Below are 17,745 nucleotides of genomic sequence, written 5' to 3' on the forward strand. Positions count from 1 at the left end.
AAAGTTCCCTTTTCCTGACCGGACGGGGAGACTATCATTCCAACTTGAAGCCAGCCTTAAGTTCTCCGAGGCGCATTTGTCTGCTAGCATGTATTTTGTGAAATTCTTTTTTGTTGTTGTTAAACCGAAAGCGACTTTGAAAAAGGGTTCCGCCGCCGCCCGGCACTCTATGTTAGACTGTATCAAGAAGGCAGCGCGCGCTGCAGCCGTGGCCGAGTGGTTAGGGCGATGGATTAGAAAGCCGTCGGGGTCTCCCCGCGAAGCTTCGAGTCCTGCCGCCTACGGTGTCGTCGTGTGTCTGCGCAACAAAGGAAAAGCACCCGTTTCGCTTTTCCCGCGACTTTTAAAACACGAATGATCTGGATTTCTAAATGAATGGCTCTTAAAATGTGATCTGATCTTCATCTGACGCATAATAATAAAGACAGTCTTGTTTAACAAACAACACACAACATTTTACATTGTCAATTCAGTTCAAATCAATGTATTTCTATATAGCGCCTTTCACAACAAGGTTGTCCCAAGGCACTTAACAATGCAAGTTGTTAAGAGCCTTGTGTCTAATATGCCGCCTAGGTTACGTGCTGTCTCTTTGAGGCAAATGTTTAAATCCTCTGAGTTAAGTGCTGAAGTTATAGTAGTCCTATCAGTATTGTTGCCTCCGATCAACAGATCCTCAGTTTTCTCAGAGTTGAGTAACAAAAAGTTTTCACACATCCAAGTCTTTCCTTCATTAATGCATTTAACTAAAGTGATAATAGAAGAGTTGTCGTTTGGTGTAAACAAAATGTTTATTTGAGTGTCATCAGCATATGAATGAAAGTTCATATTATTTTTTCGTATTATCCTACCTAGCAGCAGCATGTAGAGAGAGAGAGCAATATTGGTCCCGGCACTGATCCGTCTGGTACCCCAAATTGAACTGGTGACGTTGATGAAGCAGTACAATTATTAGATATTTGAACATAATGAAAACGATGAGTAAAATGTGAAGTAAACCACTGAAGGACGGTTCCAGATAAGCCAACCTCAAACTCAAGCCTGTGTAACAAAACAGAGAGGTCAACCGTGTCAAAGGCAGCTCTAAGATCTAGAAGCACAAGCACTGTTGCATTCCCTGCATCAGTAGCTAAGAGAATATCATTTACGACTCTCGTTAATGCAGTTTCAGAAACCAGACTGAAATTTCTCAATTATATTATTTGAATCCAGATACGATTGACGTTGGGCAACAACTATTCTCTCAAGACTTTTAGATTGAAATGGGACCTTTGAGACAGGCCTGTAGTTGTTAAGAACTTGTGGATCCAAATTTGACTTCTTAAGGAGCGGTTTAACAACTGCTACCTTAAATTGATCAGGTACAATGCCTGACGCAAGCGATGCATTCATCATACTAATTATAGGTCCTGCCAGTCCTTCGAGGGAATCTTTGACTAGCTGAGTGGGGATGGGATCTAGCGAACAGGTGGTTGACTTTGTCTTACGTCTGTGTTCATGAGTCCACCATAAGAAGAAATCTGAACAGGAGTGGTGATCATCCGAGGTCACCACGGAGGAAACCACTGCTCTCCCCAACAAAAAAACCACCACTGCCCCTCTCAAGTTTGCTAAAGACCACATGGATGTTCCACAGCAACTCCTGGAACAATGTTCTGTGGACAGACGTGACAAAAGTTGAACTTGTTGGTAAATGTGCACAGCGTTATGTTTGGAGATAACAAAACACTGCATACCAACTCCAAAACCTCATCCCACCTGGGAAGCATGGCGGAGGCTGTAGGGCTTGCAATCATCGAGGGACCGATGAATTCCAAGATGTATCAGGAAATTCTACAGCAGAATGTCAGGGTGTCTGCCTGTGATCTAAAACTCGAAAGACGCTGGGTCATGCAGCATGACAAAAACAAAGGAGTACATCAACAACAGAGTGGCTGAAACAGAAGAAATTCCATATTTTGGGATGGCCAAGTAAGAGTCCTGACCCCAATCCCATTGAAGTGCTGTGGCATGATCTGAAGCAGGCCGTTCAGTGCAAGACATCCCAAAAATATACATGAACTGAAACAGTTTTGCATAGAGGAATAGGCCAAAATACCTCCTAACCGCTGCTCAGGTCTGACCAGCCGCTACAGAAAGTGGGGGTTGAGGTTTTTGTCAATAAAGGAGGTTCCACTAGCTCCTTAATATAAGGGTTCACGTACTTTTTCCATCAATGACCTTGATTGTTTAAAACATTTGTTAAAACAGCAATGTCAAATGTTGGGCGTGTGTTGTTTGTGAAATCAGACTCTCTTTATTAATTATTATGACTTAGATAAAGATAAGATCACATGTTAGGAGCCATTCATGCAGAAATCCACATCATTCCGAAGGGCTGTTTACAAAAGTTTTTCTCCCAACTGTATGTGAGAGAAAAGCAGAGACGCTCACTGAGTAAGGTGGGGTTGCAGCTTCGCAAATTGCAAGGACATTTGTACTCTCAAAAGGGGACAGGAGCAACCCAGATGGGACTCGAACCCACAATCCCTGGCTTAGAGTGCCAGTGCCTTAGCCATTAGACCACTGCGCCACACTGGGTGAGGTTGATCACGCTGATGAAGAGCCAGTTTTTTTTTCCTTTGCTTTTTCAAAGGGATCCCCAAAAATAAGGGAAGTTAGGCAGCAGAAGGTTTACTGTGACCTGAGAAGGACCGGCATCCAATCACGGTGGTACACACACACACGCTCTCGCTCATCTGAGCTACACGGCTACCAAGATGATCTCAGGTGCGCCGAGCTGGTACGGAACATATTGAACTGATCAACGGCGAATTGTCTCTCAGACAGGCTTTTCACCTCTGAGCTCCCTGACTGACAGTGATCAGCTAGGTAGTGAAACAGTCAGCTGCTTCTAAGCCTTAAACAGCTGCATCTCGGCGCTTCCAAGGAGAGATGATTTGAAAGCCGAACATCGCCCATTGGGAACACCTTACTATCACTAGTTTAAGAGACTCTTAAGGTCTTGCAGAGGTGCCTGTCTAATAGCATGCGCTTTTCAAGCTATAGGTGTTTAGGCTGAGGCAGAATGCCTGTTAACAAAATGTTTTTCTAAAGGGGCCTCGCACTCTTTTCCAAGCAATGGTCACCATCCCCACCGAGTGTCACAATGTAGTCATGTCCTAGGATGTCACCTGTTAGTCTCCATTTGTCTGCCACCAACACTTTAGGTTACGGGGTCACAACCGCACCCCGGAGAGCAGAGGAGCCGTTGGCGTTCTGGTGGCGCAGATTGGGCTGAAGGTGGGGCGCTTGAATCTCGCTGTTGGAGGCCGTCTGAAACTGACCCAAGCCTTTCCCTTGAATTAAATGTAAATAAGAAATGAACCCCAGATGCACATGGAATCAATCACGTGTTTCCTTTGAGCCGTTTCAAAGACTGCTCCAGAGTTTACCTTGCACAGATGCGCAAAGATTAATGATGGGGGTGCATGCTTCCAGGCGCCTTACAACTGTAGGGACTGATTAGAGACAATTCGTAGCGTGTGTTCGTTTCCATATACGCCCCGTGTTGCAATGGTAGGATGAAGTCAAATACGGCTTGGACGTGTAACGGCATTCTATCCAACTGCAGGACTTGAGGGTTTTTTTGTGCTTTGTTCTGTTTTCGTTGACATCACATTCGTAAGAGCGTCAAAAATAGGCAATTCCAGCATCTAACACGAATAAAAGGGCTATTGAAACTGCAGGGCTGCGCAGCTTCTAAAATCCTTGCACACAATTCTCCGTTATTGTTACTTCCTTCTTTCTGTCTAACAAAGTTCCCTTTTCCTAACCGGACGGGGAGACTTTATCATTCCAACTTGAAGCCAGCCTTAAGTCCTCTGAGGCGCATTTGTCTGCTAGCATGCTTTTGTGAAAGTTCAAATTCGGACAAACACAATCTGTGGCGTTTAGCGTGACATAGTCTTGCAGGCATCGTGCTGTCTCACTGCAATACTATACCGCTGGAGGAAACAGTCCATCTGGCCATGAAACTCATTTGAACGTCTAGCTACAGCAACTAACAATATCATGATTTATTCAGGATGTGTGGAATCAGAACGTCCCGGAGACAGCTTCCGAAATCGTGAGCATTCTCTGGTGGTGTCCTGCTGGGATCCTGTGGGCGTGTGTTGGTGGTATAGTGGTGAGCATGCAAAAGCCACTACATTGGCCAGGAATCGAACCCGAGCCTCTTACTTGGCAGGCAAGAATTCTTCCACTGAACCACCAATGCTCAATACCTGTACCTTCAAAAAAGACGCTTTTTTGGTGCTCTGTTCAAAAAGCGTCGACATCTGTTTCCAGCTGCAAAATGCCATCCGCGGACGCTGAAGAATTTATTTATTTAGACACCGCTCAGAATCCCCTGTAAGATTCTCCCTCAGTTCCTTTGAGCAGTGTTTTACCTCTTTCAAAAGGCTTCACTTTCCTAGTCACATTCCAAGGCTCATCGAACCAGGGCTGTTTCCTCCAGCGGTATAGTATTGCAGTGAGACAGCACGATGCCTGCAAGACTATGTCACGCTAAACGCCACAGATTGTGTTTGTCCGTTCGTGTCAGTCGTCGTACAACCACGGGAAGTGGGACACAAACATGCTGCAATGCTTTCAGGACGTTAGGATTTGTTTATGCAACATCCGAGAAGAGTACTTGTGGCTTGAATGTGAACTGTACGTGCCCACCCCCTTTCCTCTGTAGTGCATGAGTTCCTCCCGGCACGCCCTTCGTCATTGTTCTGTCATCTTGTATTTAAAGGGTTGTATTTCTGCTGCTGAAAATAAGCAACGGTTTTCTCACAACGCCCTTTGTTCCCAACGGAGCCCTTGTCTGTCATGAAATTCTTCAAAACCTCAAGCTAGAAGAAGAAGAAGACGACAAATATGAAGCGTTACCGCAACGACATGCCATGAGACGATCGATAACGATTTCCATAGGATCCCCGCGGTTGCCTGGCAACCGTCAGCTTTGCGCAGTGGCAGTATCGTAGCCTGTGAGGTTTAGCCGAGGCGCGATTATTGCTAGTTGAAAACTTTTCCCAATACCCCGCTTCCGCCGGTTTGCAATACAATCGGCGAAAGCAATTTTTGACAGTGTCGTCAGAGACTGAGCAAGGTGTTTAAAGACAGATTTGGTCATGGTGACATCATGGTAGAAAGAAACGAGCTTGTTACGTCTCAACAGAAACGCTCTTTAGCTCTTTCAGCGTTATGCAGAGAACAGCGTCTGTCGAGATCACTTTTGAGTCAGCGAGAAACGCCGTGTGCTGTCAGTTTGATTTCATATTGCTCGTAGCGGCGCCCGGCTTTTGTCTGTCAAACGTTAGGTTGCGCTTCTTCATGCTGCATCGTCGGCATGAGTGGAGCTTTTTAAACGTCTGTACTTACTGTATATGGTATATATACAGTATATGGCTGGTCTCGGTACTTTAAAGAAAACATACACGAAAGATGGTTTCATTATGACCAGTATCGGTCTTGAGATATTTTTAACTTGATTTACAGAAGCGCGAAACGGTATGCCCAGGGCGTTTTAGTTTTCGTTTTGTTTTAATGCAGTGCAGTGGATTGATTAGAGATATCAAGTACATACAAGTCATTTTTTAAATGTTGTAGTTCGTCTTGTAAAAATGTTACAAGTACATAATCTGTCAACAATTACACAGGTTCTGTTTCCATATTGCGAATTTTGGTTACGTAATATTATTTTCTAATTTCACGTTGTGAATATATGATTTGGGCAAACAGAGCCGCAAAGAAGTACATTATGGGTTGTTGTTTTTTTTTTTTTGCAGTTTTATCTAGAACAAGCGATGCTTAAACCTTTGTCTGATTCTTGTGAAACTATCCACACGACAGTTACCTAGGAGTTGACTTCAGTGATGTCACTGATGGGATGTTTCTAAAAATCCATCCACTGTAAAACGTCTTCTCCACTTGTCCTGCATATGTATTCGCTAATGAAGCTGTGTGTTCTGAGCCTGGATCTCTACATTTCTGTATGAACCAGCTTAGAGGGCTAAAGACAGCTTGTGTTTAAATTGAGTGTAAGGTAATTTATGCTTCTAAACTCATGGTCAGCATTTATTATTGTACTGTGCTGTAAACTTCTTCTGTGCCTAATTACATTATTTTATAGCTTTATCAAATTTGTACATTGTCGATAATGTTTCTGTAGTTTTCAGCCCTCAGCATGCGACTGGTGGTGCTGTGGGTTAGGTTCCTGACTTCCATGTCACATGGTCTGTGATTGAATCCCATGGAACTATGACTTTATTTTTTAACAAACATTTCTTTGAAAAAATTAAACGTTTCCCTGGGTCAGAGATTAAATAAAACCTCACTCGCACCAAACAAATTTATATTTCTAAATATCACAACATGATCGAATTTAAGTCTTTTTAATAACAATGAATAGTCACCTATGCGTTACAAAATAAACATTTATATTGATTTGAATCACGTTTTGATTTAAATCGTAAACACGTGTTTAAATATATGTGTTTAAAGGCGATATACTGTATAAAAGCGCTGATTCTTATGGAATGTGTTCCGCCAGGGATTCAAAATTTTTTATTTTTTTTAATCGCGTATCTAAGGAAAATTGCAGTATAACTTTGTTCATGCACATCATTATACAGTATCTCATTTTGTATTTCTATAAAAAAAATCGTTTGCCCAGCCACCATTGTTGTTATTGTTTTTATCCTGTAAAGCGCTTTGAGGAGCACAGCTTTCTCACCACTTAGATTACTTTTTGACACCATCCTTACACAAAGCAGAAACTGATTGTATTTTCCGATGACATACAAGTGAAAAGATTACAGATTTTAATCGTCTTTTTTCTGAACCAGGGAAAATCTGATCATGTTTCTCTATAACAATAATAAAAAACTTTATTTTACATATCACCTTTAAAAGTGGCATCTCAAAACAATACAGTAGATGTAAACCACAGATTACAAAGTAAATACCCAGACAAATGCAAACGTTTTTAATAAAATGCTTTCATTCATTCAACAGAGAGAGAGCGTAAAACCTGGGTGTAACAGCTGTTCCTTTTTCTGATCACTCGCTCTCTGGATAAATGTCTCGCCTGTCCAGTTCTTTGTTTTCCTAATTTGCCAATTATGCCTGCTGTGATCCACTCCTACCCTCACACCTAAAGAAGACTATTTTAAATTTCTTTGCGCATAAATTTTATTGCACATAAGGTGATATGTAAAATAATGTTTTTTTTAATTGTTGTTATAGAGAAACATGATCAGATTTTCCCTGGTTCTTCCTGTGCGTGCAGTAGTTACAAAGTTGAACGTCTTTACACGATGTGCTGCAGTTTTCAGTGGGCGGGCTTTGTCAGATGGCTTGGAAAAACGCACTGAGACATCATGAGCAGTGTCCTGCATGTTTTCTGTGTATAGCTGTCTTTTAACGCATACAGAATTCATTCGAAATCATTGATTTCTCCAATTAACAAGGGTCCCTTTTTGAACCTGCCAGAAGCATTCTTTCAATGTAACAGATTTACTCCGGGGAAAGGCAGCATGACATTGAGAGTAGCTTTCAGCACCCGTATCGGACTGCGTGTATGCAGACAACGCTCAGAATCCCCTGTAAGATTCTCCTTCAATTCCGTTTTGCAGTGCTTTAGCTCTTTCAAAAGGCTTCGCTTTGCTAGTCACAATCCAAGGCTCATGACAGCATTTAGAACCAATCGCCACTGCGTTGGCCGGGAATCGAACCCGGGTCAACTGCTTGGAAGGCAGCTATGCTCACCACTATACCACCAACGCACACCCGCAAAAGCCCTGCAGGACACCACCAGAGAATGCTCACGATTTCGGAAGCTGTCTCCGGGACGTGCTGATTCCACAAATCCTGAATAAATCATGATATTGTTAGTTGCTGTAGCTAGACGTTCAAATGAGTTTCATGGCCAGATGGACTGTTTCCTCCAGCGGTATAGTATTGCAGTGAGACAGCACGATGCCTGCAAGACTATGTCACGCTAAACGCTACAGATTGTGTTTGTGTTGGACAGTTGGACCCTACAGCTGGATCCTCGTCGACAACCTGAATAGCTTATTCAGAAGCAGTGCTGGTCCGGGAACGAACCAGCTTCTTCCCAGGCACAAGAGTGACTTGTGAGGACTCGCGGTCACACTCTGTGCATAGAGACTTTCTACCAGCCAGCCGGACTGCTGGTAGATCCCCTCGGAGCAACGACTGCCCTGCGCGCCGCAGTCAGATTCCTCCGCCCGTCCTACTCCGAGCTGCACCTTGACTGGTTGGCCGGTAGCCAGAGGATGCCGGGACAACGCCCATTGGACAACCGCTGGAACAGAGGCTGCAACAGAGCCTGTCAGCTGGTTTGGTGTTCGTGCCGGGAAATTCCAAATCCATACACAGTGGATAAGTAAACCCCATGTTCTACATTGTGTCTCGAGAATTCAATTGTACCTCAACACGAGTTGTTATCAATTTAATTCATGAGTAATGTATTTACTTCCGAGTTTAGAGTAACAGTGGGTAATAACACTGATTAGCGATTTGGTAACCGAACGATATATATTGACATATATTCTCTGTTGTGTATCTCTTTGTGTTTGCATCTCTTCGGGATTATATACCTTGTATATTGATAACCCTCACAGTAAGGTCTGCCACTCGTATCCAGGCAGACTAGTATATGTTTGGTGCACAATTTATATTAATAAATGTATCTAGTGTATTGAACCCCTGTGTGTGCGTTGTTAGTTGTTCTGACGATTGATTTTCTAAAAGCCCCAACTAACAACCTCGTGATTACTGCTACAATAAATAATTGTCTCAGTAAACCCATCAAACCATTACATTTAATGGCGTCCCTGGGTGGGCGAGTTTAGAATGAAATGAGAATCAGTCGCACAGAATAACTGATGTTGCTGTGAGTTCAAGTTCAGCACAGCACCGCGGCTTCTATACGCGAATACCGGGTGTGCTGATAACTGCGTAAAGAAATCCCCCTGTTTTCTAGCGTTTAGTGTAACGTGTGCTGATTGGAAATCCATCTGCTCGGGTGTCTAGATTCCATACTGTATTTTGGAAAAAGAAAAAAAAAAGTAATACTCTTAAAGTTTCTCTGACGTGTAGCGGTGAGGCTTATTAATAGAAAGAATTAAGTGTTCTGAGCCTTCCCAAATGAGGCCCCATTTCTCTGTTCATCTCTGTGGTGCAGCCACAGAGAAACTATTCATGCAAGATGTTTTCTTTTGATAAGGACAGCTCCCAAAGGGGGATGCACTTAGCTAAGCCTGGCTATCATGATCAATGGTCATCCATTGGCGCCTATCTGTCTAGGGAGTGCCAGTTGGACATCTGGACTGCATTACTAAGTGTCAGGAGTAAGTGATTCATATCTCACCTTGATCAACCAATCAGGGACTGGTAGGGCCGAGTAACCCACATGGGACTCTGATGCCCATGGAACTTTCAGCCAATCAATGAGCTGAAGTTCCTCCAGGTAAAAACAGGCAACACAGAGAGCCTGGAGATTCAGATTCAGAAGGGAAGATTCAACAAGATTCAGATTCAGATTCAGATTCAACAATTCTAAAGGGAATTCAAAGGAGAATCCCAAGGGCAGGACATTCTCGCAGCGCGCCTCCTGACCATCCTGAGACTCAGCCCGGACAACCATGGAACGGCCAGTATGTCCGAGTGCCAGAACCTTCCTTTGTTCTAAGAGTCTAGAGTGGAGGTTGCCAGAGAGTAACCAGCAGCAGGCCTTGTGAACAGGTCGGAACTGTGGACAGCTGAATCACTATTCAGAACTAGCTCTTCATCAGGAACGAACCGGTCCTCTTCCTGACTTGCTGGGACCCACAGTCATCTTTTCTCCTGTGCACAAACTTTGCTAGTTAAAGGCAACAGTGAGCATCAGCAGCGCACCGTCGCAAGCCGCACAGCACAGCCTGGCACGGAGCCAGAGAGAGCGGATTGGACAGCAACAGCCTGCAACTGTTTCTTTGAGTCCGCAGGAGATCTGAATCCCCAAAGATTGGATGAGTATTCAACTTCAATGCATTACAGCTCGAGAATTCAATTGTTATCCCAACCAGTTGATATCAATTTAATTCCTAAGAGTTATGTACTTGTTTTGAGTATCTAATGTAGAAGTTGTAACCAAGTTCATTTATGAAACGGTCTTAATGAATGATATACTGAACGTATGTCCTCTTGATATGTGTAACACTTTGTAACTGATTGAATATATACCTTTTGTATTCTGATAACCCTCTCGATAAGATCTGTTAGGTTTATATGCATATTCTATGTATTAATAAATGTATCCTCGTGTATTAGTACCTGTGTGTGTGCGTTGTTTGAGTTATATCGCATGGTTGGATTCTAAAGCCATCAAAAGAATCAACTTTGTGATTTACTGCTACAATTAATAATTGTCTCAGTAAATGCCCAAACCCTACAGAACTGGTGCCTTCAGAGAGCCACTATGATTACATATTTGGCGTCCCTGAACCGGTTTTCCCTACAGACGTAATGACAATGGCTGCTAAAATGTCTGAAGTGGAGTCGCTTATAAGTACTATTTCTAGCGACGACAATCCTGGTTACTGGAGTGGTATCGAAAAGTTGAACTTTGATGATATTGAGAAGCTGCAAGTAGATTTAGTAGCTAAGGTAGCGAACCAGCTTAACACAGGAGGGTCTGTGAAAGCAGTTCTGGTCCTATCGAGTTTCACCTTAAATCTAGCTAAACAGCTGGAACTGTCTTTGTCCGAGCTGACAAAGTTTCAAAAGCTTCAGGGAACGCTAGAAAGATATAAGGCGGAGCGAGTTGAGTTGTTGGATATAATCAGAGAAAAGAGAGTGAAAAATGAGGAAAGTGAAGACTGACTCAGGGAAGTTTTAGGTAAATTAGATGACTTGTCTGCTAGAGAAACTGCGGCTGAGGTAGCTAGGAGAGACCTGGAAGCGAGCTTGAAAGAAAAAGAAAAAGAAATTGAGAGTTTAAATGAGCTCAGCCAGGAAAGGCAAAAGGAGTCAGATGCTGCCGTACTGGAAGCAAAATAGACTAGATCCCACTTGCATGCCAGCCCACCTAGCAGCCCGGAGCGCTCACCCAGCGCGCCGGGAGGAGGTTTCTCCCGGCCAGGGTCTGTGGTCGGATCGGCATGGGGGAGATCGCCGAGTCCTGCGCGAAACGCAAGGGCGAGTCAGATCAGGCATAAACCCCCTGCTCCTGATCACGGCCGTCTCCCTGCCCGCGGAGAAACCGTAAAAATTAACCTCCACTCCCTGAGGCAGTTAGCCAAAGATGTAGAAAGGTTTGACCCGTCAGTGTCAGGGAATAATGTGGAGACCTACATCGATGAGCTGAGATATACTTTGCAGTTTATGCCCGAAGCGTCCGAACAGGAAAAGGCTATGTTAGTAAGGAAAACTACCAGCCGAGCGGTCCACGAGTGGATGTCTAGACAAGGACCGGAGGTCTGTAATAGCTTTGAGGAGCTGTGTCAGGCAATGATCGGAGAATTTTCGGCTTTTATCGATCCCATAGCTGCCGTGGCCGCTGTGCACCATATTAAGCACGAAAAAGCTGAAGCCCCTCGCGACTATTATCAGAGGCTTAGGCGCACTTATTTTGCAGGGCGGAATGAAGAGGGTTGCGAAGAGAACGTGAATTTCAAAGGTTTATTCATTGCTTATCTGCATCCCTCAGTCAGGAAAATGATTGTGATGCACACTGATGCAAAAGCGATGAAAATGTCTGACATTAGAAGGTTGGCTCAAAAAGCCTGGGGAGCTGAAGTCTCTGCTTCCTCAGAGCAAAAACCTGCTAAAACGGCCGTGTTCGCCACTAAAGCCAGCAGGGTTGACGACTCGCCTCAGCTCGAGGCAGCTGAGGTTCCTGAGCTCGCTAAGCCCCGGCGCAAAATAGGCAGGCAGGACCGCACTAAGCGTCAGAGCCGCCGTGAGCGCTACGGGGAAGGCAAGGGCTCAGGCAGAGCCTATCATAAGACTGGACGAAGGGAGTCAACTGCAGCCCGCCTGGCCAGGCTTGAACAAGCCCTGCCTGAGAGATCAGGACAGGGTAAACCTTCCGCACCGAATGCCGGAAGTGTGAATGAGCTTAGGGGGACCACGCCCCTTCTCACTGGAGGAGGCGGGGATCCGTCCCAAGCCCCTCCCTCAGTCTATCTGATTGGGTGGGAGGGTTCCTGCCTGGAAGAAGGCTGTGACTCTGAGTTGGGCGCTGACCCCGCCCCTGAAGTCAAAGAAAAGGCAGGCTTCCTACAATTCTTAGGGAATCTCAGCCAGAAAGGCAAAGCAAGGCGTATTTATATCAAGGTTTCTCTTGAAAACGTCTTAGATAGAGAAGCACTGATTGACACTGGGGCTGAAATTAGTTTGATGTCAGCCGATCTACTCAGCGAGCTCAAACGAGTAGCGAAAGGAAAAGGCATCAGACTTAAGGTAGAACCGTGTAAGATAGATATTTCCAGCTATACCCAGGATCATGCCAGGATCACACACCGAGTGTGGGTGGCACTTAGGTTCGGGCCAATGAACGTGGTGCATCCTGTTTACATCTCTAGGTTTAAAACAGAGCCACTACTCATTGGCCAAGACCTGCTTGACAGGCTGGAGCCTCTGGTGGACTGCCAGCGTGGAAAATTGTGGGCTCAGGTCAAAAACCCTAAGCCTGTTGCACAGCAAAAAGGGGGATTCAGTGGTTATGCTGTGATCACACAGTGCCCACTGAACACTATAGCTGAGTTGGAGGTTCCTCCTGGTTCCTCTGGACGAGAATAAATGTCTCTTCTTGCTTTCCAAAACTACAGGGAAGTCCTGCCCAGGCCAGCACTCCCACGGTCTCCCAACTACAGGAGCAGTGCTCCGAGCAGCTGCTTGACCCGCCAGGTAAAGCACACCCCCTTTTCATCCCTGAAGAAGAGTGGATCTCCCTGTCCGGTAATGAATGGGAGTCCTTTCTGTGCACCCTGGTACCTCAGGGGGTCCAGGACTACCACCCCATGGTGGTGGGAGGGGGTCCAGGTGGCAGAAGTGCAGGTTGATGATGTAATTCTTAGCCTCAGCTCTGAGAAGTCCATAATCAGTGAAGGTCTGTTTGAGGACCTGTCGCGAAGCCGTCAGGTGACCCTGGTGACGCAGTCACAGGTTCTGTGGTGGGCACCCCCATCTCATAGGTCCATTTGGAGCAAAGGAAGCTGTGTAGCTTCCATCTCCATCGGAAAAAGGAAGTTTGCTCACTACTTCCTATTGGAAGTACCTATTGGTTCGACTGGGCGCCCAGCTGGACACAGTAAACAGTGTGCTGTGGACACGGGTGGACCCAGATGTCCACTCTCTAAGCGGTGACCCCGAGAACATTCGGTCAGGTCAGACGATTCCTCAGGCCTGCCAGGTAGTAAACGAATCGGACCTGATCGTTCCTGCGTCAACAGCAGGGTTTCCAGTACGCCTTGTCCTAAAGAAGGGACAGAGAATGGACGCTGAGATGGTTTTCTTCCAACCATCAGCTCAGTTTATCAGACTGAACCTAGCAGTCTGTTGTACCCCCAGACTGGAACGGAATGGCCGAGCCACCTGCCTGTTGGTGCAGAACATAGCAAAACAAGATGTCAAAATCCCTGCTCGCACTGACATGGGACTGGTAATTGACAATGGTTTCTATGATTTCGAACTAGCCATCCCAGTACTGGGGCAGCTCCCTGGTCCCTTGGCCAGGGAGGGGGGAACCGAGCAGGTGTACTACACCTACCCCCGGTGGATGATTGCAATTATGCCAATAGAGGGATTCTGCAACCAGGAGGTGTGCAGGGTGGACCTTAGCGATAAGGATGAGATGGTTGTGTACACAGTACACGCAGGTTCCGATGGACCACTCAGCCGAGAGTACGACCCGGGATACCGCCATGCCGTCAAAAGGGGGGTTCCTAGAGCACGTACAGGAACAGGTTGGCAAGGCAGATGCCCTGGAAACGGAAAGCCAGCGTCAGCAGCTGCGTCAGAATTTCCAGGATTTCCGGGAAGTGTTTGCACGGGACGCCTATGACTGCGGGGTGACGGATTTGAACACAGTGCGCATTCCAACGGCCCCTGGCGCCCGCCCAACCTATGTCAGGCAGTATCGCATTCCCCTCACGGCATACGAGTCCATAAAGCAGACGTTGGATGCTCTACTAGAGCGTCAGATCATAAGGGAGTGTAACTCCACTTATAACTCCCCACTGTGGCCGGTGCTGAAACCCAATGGTAAATGGCGTCTGACCATTGACTACCGGCAGCTGAATAAACAGGTTCCTTTGTCACGATGGCCAATGATCTACCTAGATCAGGAGTTATTCAAGGTGACAACAGCGAAATATTTCACCACAGTGGATGTGGCCAATGGGTTCTGGACCCTTAAGGTAGAACCAACAGACCAGTACAAACTGGCCTTTTCCTTTGGAAACAGGCAGTTCACCTGGAATCGATGCCCCTTTGGGTATTCCAACTCCCCAGCGGAGTTCAACATATTTCTGCACAAAGCCATGAGTCATGCAGCCGCCAGGGGCAACCTGGTCTATTTGGACGATATTCTGATGAGGAGTCAGACCTGGGAAGAACACATGGCCGAGATCAGGCATGTGTTGACCCAGCTCTCCTGTGCAGGGGCCAAACTGTCCCTGGCTAAGGGACAGTGGTGTAGGACCCAAGTGGAGTACGTGGGACTGTTGGTTGGAGCCCAAGGCATACAGCCACAGTCCAGCAGAGTCCAAGCTATCCAGAATATGAAGTCGCCCACTAACCTGTCTGAACTGCGCAGCTTTCTGGGAGTATGTAATTATTCCCAGCAGTTCATTGAGGATTACGCTGAAATAGCAAGGCCCCTCCACAAGCTGTTGCAGAAAGACGTGCCCTTTGAGTGGGGGCCTTCCCCAGAACAGGCTGTGATGGAGCTGAAGCGCAGACTCGGTAGTGCGCCGAGCTTGGCCTACCCTGACAAAAATAAGGTCTTCTACCTTGAAGCAGGGTTCTCAGAGCACTGCCTTGGGGCTGCTCTGAGTCAGGAATATAACCAAGAGCGAAGGGTGGTGGCATATGCCAGTCGAGCCCTGAGCCCAGTGGAGCAAAAGTTCTTGGACTGCGAGAAGGCCCTGTTGTCTACGGTCTGGTCGGTAGAACACTTCCGTAGTTATGTTGGGGGACAAAAGATCATCATCGAAACCTGCCACCAACCTGTGACATTCCTGCATAGCCAGAGACTGAAAGCGGGCAGGGTGTCAAATAGCAGGATTGTGGCATGAATGATGGCCCTACAAGGCTATGAGATAGAGGTACGTTATGCACAGAGCAAGAAAATGTACCTGGGACAGGGCCTGGCTTTGGGCCAAGTGTGTCACGGCTGTGACACTGACATGGAAGCTCCAGAAACAATTCCCGCTGCTGAGCTACCGAACAATCATCGGTACTACGATGAGAACGTGGGCCAGGGCTTACCCATGGCCTATGTTGACGGTTGCCACGAACAGCAGGTGCTAGCAGGGGTAGGAGTAGTCTGGCAAGACAATACTCCCTGTGGGCCGACCCGCTATAAGCTAGGACCAAAGACTAGTCAGTATGCGGAAGTAGCTGGGGTGCTGATCACCCTCCAGCAGGCCCTGACACATGGCCTTAAACAGTTTGTCATCTGTAGTGACTCGAACTACGCCCGACATAGCTTCGTGTCTCACGTTCCGTATTGGAAGGGTAACGGCATGAAAAATGCCCGGGGCAAGGAAGTAAAGAACAAAGAGTTGTTCCTGGCCAGTGACAAGCTCACGACCGAGGCTGGAATGATGGTTTACTGGAGGAAGGTGAAGGGACACTCCCAGGTGAAGGGACCCGACAAAGACGGGAATGATGAGGCCGACCGGTTGGCCAAATCTGGCGCCTTAGAGGGTGAACCCTGGCAGTTCCAGCAGGAATGGCTACCCCCAGAATTCGTGGCTGAGGTCAAGGCGGTCACCCGAAGCAGGGCTAGACAGGATGTCGGAGCTGACCCTCAATCTGTAGTGCTTGGGTCACAGGGTTTTAACACCGATCTTGCGGAAATGCAGAAACAGGACCCAGCAATTGGGCAAATGTATCAGCATATCGCTGACCCAGTGCGTCAACCTCTTTCGGAGCAGGTGCTGAGCCAGTCTCTGGAGCTGAAGGAGCTGGCAGAGGTGAAAGACAACCTAAAAATTATAAAGGGGTTGTTGGTTTGTGTACCAGTTGCACAAGGTGTCCCAAAGTGGGTAGTTCCCCACTGTCATCGGGGGGTCATGATCCAACACGCTCATGACGAACCCTGTGGGGGTCACCGGGGAATCAAGGCTACATACGACACTATCCAGCAGGTGGCATTCTGGCCTCACATGGGCCAAGACATCGCCGCGTATGTAAAGGGGTGTCTGACGTGTAGCCAGTTCCAACCATCACGGCCCTTGCACCGTGCACCACTCCAGAAAAAGGGCATGACATTCACCTGGTCCAATCTTCAAATGGATTGGGTGGGGCCGCTGGTGAGGTCATCCAGAGGGAACAAATATTTCCTCACTGTTACGTGTGCATTCACAAAATGGATTGAGTGCCTCCCAGCACCCAACAACACGGCAGAGACAACTGCAGTGCTGTTGGTGAACCATGTGTTCAGTCGATGGGGATTCCCCCTGACCGTGGTCTCGGATCGGGGAACCCATTTCACAGCTACAGTAATGGCAACCCTGTGGAATATGCTTGGGGTCAAGACCCAGTTGCATATCTCCTACCACCCTCAATCCTCGGGCCAGGCAGAAAGGGCAAACCGAAAGGTGGTTAGTATGCTCAAAAAGTTTGTCTCCAACAGCAGTAGGGACTGAGACATTAAGCTGCCCCTGGTTCTGATGGCCATCCGAGGTAAGCCCCATTGCTCTACGGGGGTCCCACCTTTTGAGATGATGACAGGTCGGAAGATGACTCTTCCCCTACACTGTCTTTATGGGGTGGAGGACCTGAGCACGACGGGGGCTGCTACGGCCCATCAGTATGTGTCAGACCTGCGAGCACATCTGCAGGCAACCTTTGCTTTTGCCCAGAACAATCTGGGAAGGAGTGCAGAGGGTAGGAAAGCATACTATGACCGAAAGGCAGTTAACCAGGAACTCCAAGTAGGAGACAAGGTCCTGTACTTCCAATTTGCCAAACCCACAGGGGTGGCCCGGAAGTTCTTACCCAGTTGGACAGGACCCCACGAGATTGTCGATAAGGTATCACCGGTAGCTTATCGAATTCAGATTGAGAAGGGAAGGCAATCTCTGGTCTACAAGTGGGTGCATCGCAACCACCTCCGGTTGTATCGCCCACCTCAAATGGCGCCGGAGAACACAGAATAGGGTTAAACGTCCAAACCCGATCAAAGAGGGGGGTGCCCCTTTGTAGCTGCAGGTAGTTAGGTACTGTACTGTAGGTCCTGCTAGGAAAATATATTCAAAATTATAGTGGAACTGTACCATGTGCCTCATCTATGTTCCAGAATGGGAATCCTAAAACTGCCAGGGCTGGTCCTGACAGTACTGTGGATCGCCTCGACACAGCCCCTTGAAGTTGTGGAACCTGGTCCTCCTACCGGCATAGTCCTGCAGGAAACCATAGTCCTCTCCATGGAAATCTTTATGGTACAATCTTTTTTTTTCTTATAAAATATACTTTATT

General features: G+C 46.8%; 2 non-coding genes across 2 annotated transcripts; one reads left to right on the forward strand and one right to left on the reverse strand.

Moving 5' to 3' along the window:
- Positions 1–4,986: 4,986 nt before the first annotated feature.
- On the forward strand, positions 4,987–5,128 carry LOC148635128 (U4 spliceosomal RNA). The gene has a single exon (XR_015933431.1). It is a non-coding gene; the product is annotated as a U4 spliceosomal RNA (small nuclear RNA).
- Positions 5,129–7,742: 2,614 nt separating this feature from the next.
- On the reverse strand, positions 7,743–7,814 carry trnag-ucc (transfer RNA glycine (anticodon UCC)). The gene has a single exon. It is a non-coding gene; the product is annotated as a tRNA-Gly (tRNA).
- Between the last annotated feature and the right edge of the window lie 9,931 nt (positions 7,815–17,745).

Source organism: Lepisosteus platostomus, unplaced genomic scaffold (genome assembly GCF_059453375.1).
Source record: "Lepisosteus platostomus isolate fLepPlt1 unplaced genomic scaffold, fLepPlt1.hap1 Scaffold_30_H1, whole genome shotgun sequence".
NCBI lineage: Eukaryota > Metazoa > Chordata > Actinopteri > Semionotiformes > Lepisosteidae > Lepisosteus > Lepisosteus platostomus.